A 12,240-nucleotide genomic window follows, 5' to 3' on the forward strand; every position below is an offset into this window, starting at 1 on the left:
AGAGAGAGAGAGAGACTAAAGATCCTTCGCTACTGTATAATTGGATTTGAAAGTAAATTATACTCGACAGCCATATACTCGGCTCGAGTTTGTCTTCTATTTAACGAGATACCGCCCCTTAGGTGGGCTATAATTCCAATCTCGCACACAGATTAGCGCGCAGATATTTCCGTTTCATCGTATGGTCATTCTTATCCTTGTCCACTTCGATCTTGGCGAGTTCAATTTTATACTTCCGGCAGTAATCGAGAAAATACCATGGCTCGTACTTTTATACGACCTCGTTTCATCCAGCTTCCACTTACGATTCCCCGACTGTCTCCGCGAATTTGTAACTTTTTGCGCGCACGCGGCTGAGGTTTCTAACATTACACGTCGAATTATGAGAGATACCAAGTTGGTCTGTGCGCGCGTAAAAGTTTTCGAGTGCATTCGAAGTTTGAAAAACACGTGACGCGCGTACTGTCCCGCAATTCGATGATGACGTTGTCAATCGAAAAAGCATCTCTGTCTCTTTTAATTAATTTAGCTGGATCGAGAGAATAATGATGGGAATTTTACCGATCTGCCACAGCCGACTTCTCAAGTCACTCGCGTGAACAAACGCAACGTCCGTGATTACGGAATACGAAGCGACCGAAACGATTAATTGTCAGGATTGAAAGCACATTTGTGTTGAGCTTATTTAAATATTGCCGATTCGCGTGATGGAAATAACGAGGCGTGCAATGCACTGGCAATTAAATACAGATACCGCAGGCTAAACATGGAACGAATGCCGGAGATCAAACACATTCGCTCGTCATCGGAACGTTGCGATAAAGTGCAGTCTGCGTAATCGATTTTCATATCAAATACCACGGTATTTTATGCACGTCCACGTTGACGCTCCAAAATTCATCCCAGCATAATTAGCCACTTTAGCGTACAAATAACTGCTGCGCTTTTGACTGGTTATGTATCGCGCGCTGCAAATTAATTTTGAAAAAATGGTTACGTCTGGCCAATCAGCGAATATCGATGGTCTTTCCTGCGGAAGAAGTTAAAAAAAATAACTCTTTAAAAGCAAAATACTGAATCCATTCATTTATTCTGTTCACGTAATTGCATACGTTAAGTCATGTTTATTCCATATCGCATCAAATTGCCTATTTGATGTAATACTTTTCACCGGTATTTATTTTCAACAGATTCATGTGCCCTAATTATCTGCGAAATTCGAATTTGACGACCGCGATTTAATAATCGTGCTGTTTCCGACCTGTATAATCTTTAGAACGCATTGCAAGATTGATTACATGATATTACATACATCAAATTTCCATTTGATTCGAAATAGACGTAAATTGCATTTATTGATCTAATATTTGATGATTACATGTTCTCTAAACCTTCAACCAACCAGTTGAAGATATATTAACAGAGAAGATATTTAATATAAATTCGGTAGTATAGTGACATTCCCTTGTATAAAAAAATTGAACAAATTAAAAACAAAAAAAAACAAAAAAAACAGGACCATAAGAGTTACAGCTATCTATTTCTTAATATATTGCCCCTTTATTTAATTATTTCAACGATGACACTATTTAAAAAAATGAATTTTCTAAAAAAGAGAAAAAACTATTTTTCAACTTGATAGAAAATTATTGACTAATCAATTAATATTGGCAAAAAGAATATATTCTCTTAATATGATCAAATATTGCTTTTGTCATTTTTTGTTTTAACGATTTAAAAAAAAATCCTTTTTGAGTTGTGACAAACTTTTTTATTAAGTTAATTCATTTTTTATGATTGATAAAGCAATGTTTGTAATATATATGCACTTAACTTATTCGATAATAAAATCACGTTTCTTGAGTTGTGTCATTTTTATAGTAAAAGAACAATATATTAAACGGATTTAGGTTAGGTACTGTTATCTTTCGTTCGTATTTTTCACGGTAAATTGATTTTTCGATTGAGTTTACCCTATCGTGTTGTGATGGCGTTGATAAAGTTTGGGTTCGTTCATTTCTTTTAGATCCGTTTTATCCGTCCCATCGACCACGTCGTATATTCTCACTGACGATGTAGGGTACGTGTCGCCGAGGTTCGACACCCTCGCGACAAGAAATTTTCAGGGCACTCGTAGCACTTGAGGTATATCGTCGTTCTACCCCTATCGCCCCTTACGAACGGGATTCGCGGCCAGAAGGCAGTGCTGCTGAATTATTAAAGGAAGGTCGACGAGGTTGTCGCTTGTTCGAGTCGAGAGCGACCGTGCTATGAACACGGAGACAAAGCGCTCGAGTCGTATATACGAGACGCACGTAGCGATGGTGATTTTAATCGTGCTCGTTGCGGCAAAGTTCCAATATTTGGATCAACTCCATCTTCGCCATTGTAGTCGCGATTCTGTACATCGCTTTGGAAAAGCCCATCCTTTCACGAAGTGAAAATGATTTCCTCCTTTTCACTTGTGCGCGATATAATATTAGATAATTTTAACGTTTAAATCGATTGTAAGTTACGATTTATAGCAGCCATTCAGCAAAACTGACCTATGTCGTTATCTTCTTTCAAAAATAACATAATTAAGAAAATGTGATTTTCGAATTATCACCATGAATTAAGTAAACGTAATCCTATTAATCGTTAAAAGTGAACTCACTTAACTTCATAAATAAAAATCATAAAAATTCGTTGAAATATAAACATGAAAAATGATAGTAAATTCGTTTATATCACTCCTTCACTCCTTAAAAAATTAAACAAAAACACACAAAAAAAAGTGATTTTCGGATTATTACCATAAATGAGTTCAATATTAACATCATTACTCTCTATCAATCTCACTAAAAGTGAACTAATTTAATTAATAAGAAACTGTCACAACTCAGAAAGAGTGGTTTCAAAAAAATTGTCAAAATTGTCACAACTTAAAGAATGATTTTTAAAGTATTTTTAAGATTTTTTTTTTAAAGATTTTTTTTTGTAAAACGACAAAAAAACAAAAATGACAAAAATGACATTTAATCATGTTAAGAATATATTCTTTTTTTTTTTTGGGAAAGTTAACTTTTTGAGTTGTGTTACTTTTGAAGTAAAACCATAATATATTTTCGTAGAAGTTTTCTGAATCTTATCATAAATCTGTTAAAGTTTTCAGCGGTAATGTTGTGTAAATATTGATATTTTTTACAAGAAATGTCCTCACAGAATTTCAATGAAACGAGTGAGAGCCACTGCTGAATAATTCCAGTTGCATCTAAATCTGTGTTGCGGTCCGTGTGTGTTCAGTTCTGAAACACACGGTCTTGTAGCGGGATGATTTTCACGTCGACTTTTTTAACTGGCGTAGTTGCGCATGACCGTTTGGCATAGCGCAACGTGTAGTTGCAACTATTGTTTCTTCCGGACGTAATAGATTGCGCGAATCTAATTTAATCCCTTCGCCCCCGAACTCGTTTAGATAAGTGCTGTTAATTACAAGTGCCGCAATCAACTAATCTTGTCAAATGCCCCTTCAAGATCATTCAGGCAGACGAAGGTAACATCGCGCAAATTACAAACGTCGGCGATATGTTCCCATGTTGACATTCACTGTCATTTTCATGTCAGTAAGTTTAATTGTTCCATCATCTCTCTAGTAATTTTTCCAAGTGACATATTGCCGTTTTCATTCTTAACATGCGTAATATTCTTACATACGAACATCGAAAATATTTATAATGTTAAATACTTATAATGTTTATATTAAAATATAACTGTTAAAAAAAACAAAAAATTATACCTTCTACGTAACTATAATTTCAAATAATAAAATATGTTAAAACTACCAAAATTTTTATCTCTTATTAATACAAAATATACTTCACTATTTTTACAAAGAATCTATATTTTGTAAAATTTTTTAAATCTCTAGACATTACATCTCAATTTTTTAAATCTCTAGAACTTAACATTAATCTGAACTCATTAAAATATATAAATAATTGTGTTGTTCAACTAGAATTTTATATTGCAATTACGATACGTTAGCCTTTAGATTAAGTTAAAACAACAGATTAAAAATGTTGAGCATCACTGACGTCTGACTAACTTCGTTCGTTCACCCGCGTTACACACGCGAGACCCGCGAGTAACATCTAAACTCTTTTACAGCTGCACTCTGTATCTATCGTTCCAATTATACGATCACTACATTCCAGGAAAAATTCCTTCATCGTTTTTTAAATTGTTTTTTTTTTGTCGGAATAGAGACGTGTATAGCGAACAGGAAAAAGCTCACCGTCCAAATTATACATTGAAAAGGTTCGCTATATCGCCAATACAAACAAATGTAGTTGAATTCATTATTTAATATCTTCTTTTCCAAACTCTAATTTTAATTATAAATATTTTGCGGCTATAAAAAAACCTGATGATATTAATAATAATAAATGTATCATAAAACGATAGAACACTGAGAGAAATGATTTTGTTATAGAAACAAATCGAGGGAAAACAAATGTGATATTTGTTTAAAAAATGATTGATTTGTTACGATTGCAAATTAATTCATTACTATAACAAATAATCAATAGTATCACTAGCAAATAAGAGGCTCATATATATATATATATATATATATATACATATATAAAAGTCGTAGACGGTTGTAAAATTGTCAAGATGTCAAATCATAAGAACTTGACCAATTCTAATCAAGTATTTTCCCTATATTAGTATATCTCTATTAGTATATCTATGCTTGGTTTCCTACTACTTAAGATTCCACAATCATCTACAAATTCTATGTAAACAAGTCTAAAATTTATCCAAAAGATAGGTTAGGTTCTATATAGTTTGCTTCTGTTACTAATAATTGGTTGATAGCAGACTAGCAGTAATCATAACAATAAAATTTGTTGTCACATATTTATCGATCACCGGTTAAAAGTACTGGTAGCTTAAATTAACCTTTCTCTCTGTTCTCTCAGTGTAGTTTCAACTAAATCATTCCAAAAATACTGAGTACAATTTATCAATACGGACGTAAAGACTCAATTCCTTCTATATTTGCCAAACGTAAAACATTAATGACCGAGATCCGATAAGATTAATGGTCATCCTAAATGTGCGATGTTGCAATGTTTGCAAAAATTATTTATTAAGGAACCAGTCGACGGACCGTATTATCCGAATTTTTTTTTCATGTCGGAAATTTAAGCAGCGAGTTATAAAATTCGGAACATTCGTAAGACTGAAACATTCGATTTTTCTTCTATAAAACTGCGAAGAGTAACGATCCTAAAGACACACACATGCCTACGTATAATACACCTTTATAAGAATATTAATAACTAGGTGAAATAATGAGAATTTGTAAATAATTTTCACATACGTACAAATTTCCTAACTAATTAATCTTTCATATTAGGCATCTAAGCCTGATCTTAAAAATTCAACATTATTTATGTAATCTCTAGTTCAAACCAAAATTTATACGTACAAAGTACAAAACTTTCATATGAAGCAAATATTTTTACAACCTTAGAAATTAATAAACAAAATTAGTAGTTAAAAACACAAAATATAAACTGAAATATCTAGCTCGAGATTGCTAAGTAAAATTAGTAGTTAGAAAGATAAAAAATACGAGTAATGTTTATTGGATTAAAAATAAATTTATTACAACTAATATATGTTATAATAAACTAGTTTATTACAATATACATTAAGAATTAAACTAGGTTTTTTATCTATAAAATTAATCGAAATTTATAGATAATCTTTCTAACTACTAATTTTGCTTAATAATCTCAAGCTAAATATTTTATAAATTTTAGTTTATACTTTAATTGTGTAGAAAAGAATTTTTTAATTTGATATAAAAGTAGTTAGAAAAATATTTATTTGAAAACTAATCGGCTAAACACGCGACTTTAAGACCTCCTTAATGAGTCTGCGCGACCTACGTCGCAGCGGGTTGCTGAGTAATAAGTAGTAACGGACGATTATAAGTCAGCCAGTCGCGTCGTTCTTAATAACGCGATATATAGAACGCCGGTGCGAATTGCAGCGTATTACGAATACGCGTGAATTGATAGAACGCAATCTCTGTGTGTCGTGAAAGAAACTTGAGGAGGTACCCCCCGAGGGGAAGCACACATTTGAGATGGCTTTCGCGAGGAAATATACGAGCGTACGTCAGAAGAAAGAATAGATACAACGCAACTGTTAACGCGACATCAAAGTCATCCGCGATTTATACATTGCCAGACGAGCTCGTGAGAGAGACGTACTAAGCGAGTAGTAAATGACGGTCGAGACATGAAACGGATGAAAAAATGCACGCGAGAATATCTCCCGCATTCGTAGAGGACGGAAAAAGGAAAAAGAGGAAGCATTAATGACTCGCTCTTTATTAGAGAAATGTGTTTTGTGCATAAATCGAGGAAATCAACAGCAGACCACCTCGTACATAACGCCGTTCTTTATCAGCATGAAGAGAATTTTTTTTCCTAATAACTATTCTTTTAGAACCTTAAATAATGTAATTCTATTGAAAACCCGCAATAAAAAGCGTTGTATTAATTAAAAATTTTAATTTTTAGAAATACTTGTCATGTAGTATTAATATGCCCATTTTATTTAACAATTGACTTTTATTTACTTTTTTATTTACTCAGAAAATTGTGAAATATCTTCATGATGTTCTCAAATGCTAGTAAATCAGAAAATAATAATATATTGTATAATAATTATGTTATATAACAATATATACCTACTGATAATAGTGATTTTAATTGGAATATAAAAATACCTCAGGTGACCTCTATTTTCGGATGGAACGAGGTCTTTCCAGACGCTTTGCGTAATGCCATTATTTACAGTATGTCATTTTATTTTTCATAAATTTCGTCGCATAGAGGAACGCCAGGCGCGCAGTAATGAGCTATCCTCGATCGATGTTTGGACATCTAAATCTTTTCGATAGGACATTACCTCGTCCCTTTGCTCTCAAGATGATTTACACTGGAGACTCGTGCGCGCGCGTCTGAAAAAGATACTGTGAAAATATACGCGGCAGAATATTTTAGGGCGGACCGATCGTTACCGGTGAAACACGCAGCGCGCGGCCGCGCCATAAACGTCCCAAATACCGTAATTTACCGCGTTATTCCGTGTACCTACCGGGCGTGTGTTACACAGTAACAGAAGACTAAACAGATATCGAGCGACTACTCGCGCCGAACTTTGCCCTGAACTTTTCGTTTGTTATGCGCGCGCGCGTGCAAGGAGGTTTTATTTTTCCAGAGTATCCTGCAGTAAAGCAACCGTCAGTGGCCGTCAATTTACAAGAAAAATATTGAGAAAGATCTAATTATCTGCTGCGATCGCCGGTGAGGTTTTTTTTACGCGGAAATTACGAGATCGAGCGAACGAACGGGCGGACGTGCCGGGGATATGCTGTCGACGCGATGGCGGTGGCGTTTTAATAAAATTAGTTGGTAAGTTCGGCCAATAAGGTGGCGATGAACGATGCGGTCTCGTATATATATGTCGTACCTACGCTGCGTCGGCGATGATAATACCGTTGCAGCGGAGGAGGATGAGGACGACGCGTCGTTGGTTGACGCGAAAATACGAGGCTGCTCGAGCTGGCAAGTTTCCTGATTAAAGCCGTTAATTTGTAATTAAAGGGTGTGTACGAGCGCGCGCGCGCGCGCGCACGCGACAAACGATGCCTCCCTTTCCCCTTGTCCTCATTCCCCGATGCCCACAATCACTATAACGGACGACGCTGTATGTGCGTTTGCAGCGCGGCGCGGAACTCGCGCGATTACGTTTCGCTTCCGCGGACCGTAAAATTTAATCTTTCCGGGCCTCGCGCGGGTTACGCTTCTCGGTCTTTTTTTCTCGTTCCGAATGATGCGCACGGACGGGCGCCGTGTACGGTTTGTGTTGCAAACAGAGGGGTGTAAATTCGAATGTCAAAAGTTACGAGGGCTGTTCCTCTCGCTTATGTAAGCCCGAAAGACATCAATCTTTTGATCGGAAGGACTGAGCGGGAAATCATTGATTCTACTGCCACGGTAGCATAAATTAACAGAGTTGTCACAGGTTCCTATTATCCAAAAATTCTGTAACTTTTCCTTGATTTCTGGACAAAATTTCATGATTGTCCCTAATTTTCAATAATATTTTGACATTTTTTGTTTCATCTGGAAACTGTTAAATATTTTATTGCGAAATCAATTTAACCTTTAAGATAGGTGGCTGCTGTACGCATTTTATTTATCTTAAAAAAATTTTCTTTGTTTTGAAAAAGGAAAATAAAAAAAATTGCCCAGAAATCTTAAAGTTAATTATTTGTATATTTCTCTATCTCATATGAATATAAATAATGTAAAAAATTTAATTCTATATATTAAAAAATATCATTGAAAAAAATAACTATAAAAAATAACTATAAAATTTGTTTGGAGCGTTCTGATCCCACTTATTTAACATAATAATATAAACTACTTAATATTATTGACACTACTTGTATCTTTAATTATTAAGTTGGTATTTGAAAATTGTGTTAAGTGTTATATACTAAATTTCTTTAAATCCAAAAATTTCAATTTTTCATAAAATTTTTTTCACTGATCGTTTTCCCTGATTTTCACAATTTTGTGACAATCCTGCAAACTCCATTCCGTCTCGTCATTCTCGAAACTCCACCACATTATTAATCGCGGCGCGACTACTGTTTTTCTCGCGAGACTTTAAATCAACATTCGAACGAGCATTGAAAACTGACATCTACATAACGATGGTTATTTTTAAAAAAGTGCAAAATAAATAGGTCGCTTACGATCGTTTCACTTCGGCGACGCGAGATCGGCAATACTCGAGCCGCGTATTCGGCGAAACGTTCTTTTCCGCGTGCGTTGAGAATCCGGCGGATCACGCTTTCCACGCGCACGCTATTCACAGCTGGAGGAATCTCCACGTGTAATCAGAGGGATCCTCGATGCGCGACGTTCGCGTCTTTTTACGGCGAGCGAGACTTAAAGCGGCACGAAGCGGTGGAGCTCGAGATTCCAGGCTGAAAAGCGGCGCTCTCGAGGAATCTTGAGGAATGGCGGCGTTTCTGAAAGGAGCACTATCGAGTACCGAATTATTGATACCGAAGGCTTTCAAGAAGGCATCCAAGAAGGAAAGCCGTTCGGTGTCTCGCGTGGCATTAACGACTACTTACAAATTATGAAAAACGTAAGCTTCACGTTTTTCAATGCTTTATTTGACTATTTAATTAATCATTCTCTGACTGGAAAAAAAAATTGATTAACGAAAAATCGAAATCTTAAAAGTAAAAATGTAAAAGTGCCATGTCCTCGAGTTTGATTCATTAAAATATATAAATATAATATAGATAATAATTATTTTAATTAAATCGTTATTGATTTTAGCTTATATAGGTCACAAATTAATACTAAAATTATTAAATGCTTAATAATTAAACGTTCGTAGAAAATTGGAAATAGTGAATTTAAATGAGAAATATTGATTATTAAAATCGTTTGGTTAAATAATTGTTCTACAATTTTTAACAAGCTAATAATACAAGGGATTAGAACTTGCGTGCAATTTTAAATAAATCACGTCGCTATATAATCTATAGTTGCATTACTTATTGCATTGTAATATCGATACGCGGGCTTTCCCGTTGCATGAGCTTTTAAAGAATCGCATGGCTTTTCATGCGCTACGGGCTTGTTTCGTTTAATCATTTTCCAAGAAGAGCCATTGCTAGACGGACAATACATCACTGTAACCAGATTTAAAACAGGACACGAGATTTCGTTGGCCGTGCGATACGTGAAACGCGAATGCGATACGAAAAATGTACAGAACGGTCGGGGAGGGAAAGACGAGGGCGAAGGGAAGAGGAGTTACGTGCTATGCGTGCAAAGCGAGATCCCAAATGGGTAGGGTCCGAAAAACGATCGCTGTCACGGCAAAATCGAATCGATCCTCTTAGCTGTCATGGATAGATCCAGGAAAACGGAAAGATGATCCTTAAAGAGACGAGAAATCGGAGAAATAATGTATCTCACAGCGACACTGTCTCTTGTCGACTGATAAAACTATAGTGGTAACCATTCGATTGCGCGTCGTCTGTCTTTCTTAACAACGATTACGAATTCATGATTATCGAAACCTAAACCTTCCTTCTTCATTGGGATATTTCTGCGACTTTTTAAAGAAAATTCCAATGTTAATTTTCAGAAAATTATATTACACAAGTCTCCGTAAATTTTATGACATGTAATTCGTATTTAATTTAAAATTACTTTCGAAATCAAGTTCGTAAAATTGTCAATCACGTATTTTTCATTATTAATAAAAAGTAAAATTGGATAAGCAATTCAATAAGCTCTAGATTCAATATTTTAAAAATTAAATCGCAAATATTCTCCCCCAAAGTAAAATTTATATAAAATATCCATCTTATTTCAATTTATACGTGAGATTGAAAATAAAATTGAAATGCCAAATACAAGTGATCGGTACAGTGAAAGAAAAAGAATCGGTACCCTTAGTAGAATTGAGTTAAAATCAGTAATCAGATAAAATTAAAGCGCCTGTTATACAAATATTTAATGGGAAGGAGGGAGGAGAGCAAAGCACCTCTCAGGATGACAACGAGCACTTTAAAGCTTCACAAGACTTGCTTCACAAGACATGACTGATGTTATCCTCTAAGAGCTACGGCCCAATCTGAACCTGCTCTGATATTTTACGATCAAAGAGCGTAGAAGAAAAAAAGAAAGATTCATGCCGCCATAAGGGTTCGTTCAAACGAGCTGGCAATTGCCATATTATATACTTTCCACTGCTCAAGATTACAAGGCACGCGAGTTTTAAGCTCGGTAATAATGTTGGGCGTTCTGGATGGCCTCGCGGCACGTGGAACTTAAATACCGACTTAAGATCTCAAATTATAGGAATGTAGACTCTTAAATTTTTGGGGACATGAAATCCTGTTGAATTTTACGGTCACTTTATTCCGGTGACTCCGGAGTTCGTAATCACGGGACGGAAGTCGCAGAAGACATCTATTATCTTGCTCAGTTATTTCCTTCTTCTGCTACATACATCACAAGTGCAAACTGCATCCTGAATTTGTTAGACCCACCGAGTATAAATATTTGAACACCGTTTAAAAAGTTAAGAAGGGAAATTAAATAATATTTTTGTCTAAAAGAATATTAATGAAATTAATTGTACAAAGTTTGGCAACATTTCTTAAAATTATGTACCAACACTTGTCTGTTTGATTAAAATTTAATTAATGAGTGAGGTGATCACTCCATTAAAAAAAGCAAAGTTTTTCTATTATGTTAATCAATAAAATTCAAAGAAACTTTACGTAGCACAACAATAATAAATGAATTTTCCTGTCTTGCCGTTTACAATTTATTGTTTCATTGCTAATCGCTTACCGATGTGCGGCTTTACTCAGAACAAGTTGCCGAGGGAAAAAAAACATGCCTCGAGTGCTTTCACGTGAGACAACGAGATTGTCGGAATGCGTGCGTATTTACGCGACAGAGGTCGTAGGTGCCAGTAGAGTGGAGATGGCGGGGGTGGAGATTAACGACTGCCGAGGAATAATTGCCGGAACACGCAAAACGCCGAGCCACTCGAGCTGATCTTCAGACCAAGAAGAGAAAGGCGAAGGAGGAATAGTGCAAGAGAAGGAGAGAGAGTCAAGAGGGAATGAATGAGAAGGTATGTGCATCGCGTGTCTGTGTGTGCACATCTGTGTGTCGGAAGGGCGTAAGAGAGAAGAAGGATGGGTCGTTACGCCGTGGAAAAGCGGTGACAACGCCTCGGCTTTGAATCCGCCTTCCTTCCGTCGGGAAGGAAGGATAAGGGCGGGGGAGGGTGTGGAGATACGGAGTGAAAGAGGAGGAAGCAGCTCGGATCTGTCCGTCTGTCCCGTACGCCGTTCGCCGAGTACGCCACGCGGGAAGCTCTGCAAAATTTAAGGAGTCCATGGCAAACAGGGCGTACAGTGCCGCGCACGGAGAGTGGAAATGAAAACTGAGCGCGAGGATTTTTCTTCGCGCGCACTTCTGGCAATAAATATGAAGAAGGAGATGTTGTTGAGGAAGATATTATGTTGCATCGCGATCGTACCGCTCGTGCGTGCACAACAGTACGTGGCGTCCCAACGTTAGCTACTTATTTATGCCCTTGTGACGGCAGAGC

Source organism: Atta cephalotes (genome assembly GCF_000143395.1).
Source record: "Atta cephalotes unplaced genomic scaffold scaffold00025, whole genome shotgun sequence".
In the NCBI taxonomy this organism is placed as follows: domain Eukaryota; kingdom Metazoa; phylum Arthropoda; class Insecta; order Hymenoptera; family Formicidae; genus Atta; species Atta cephalotes.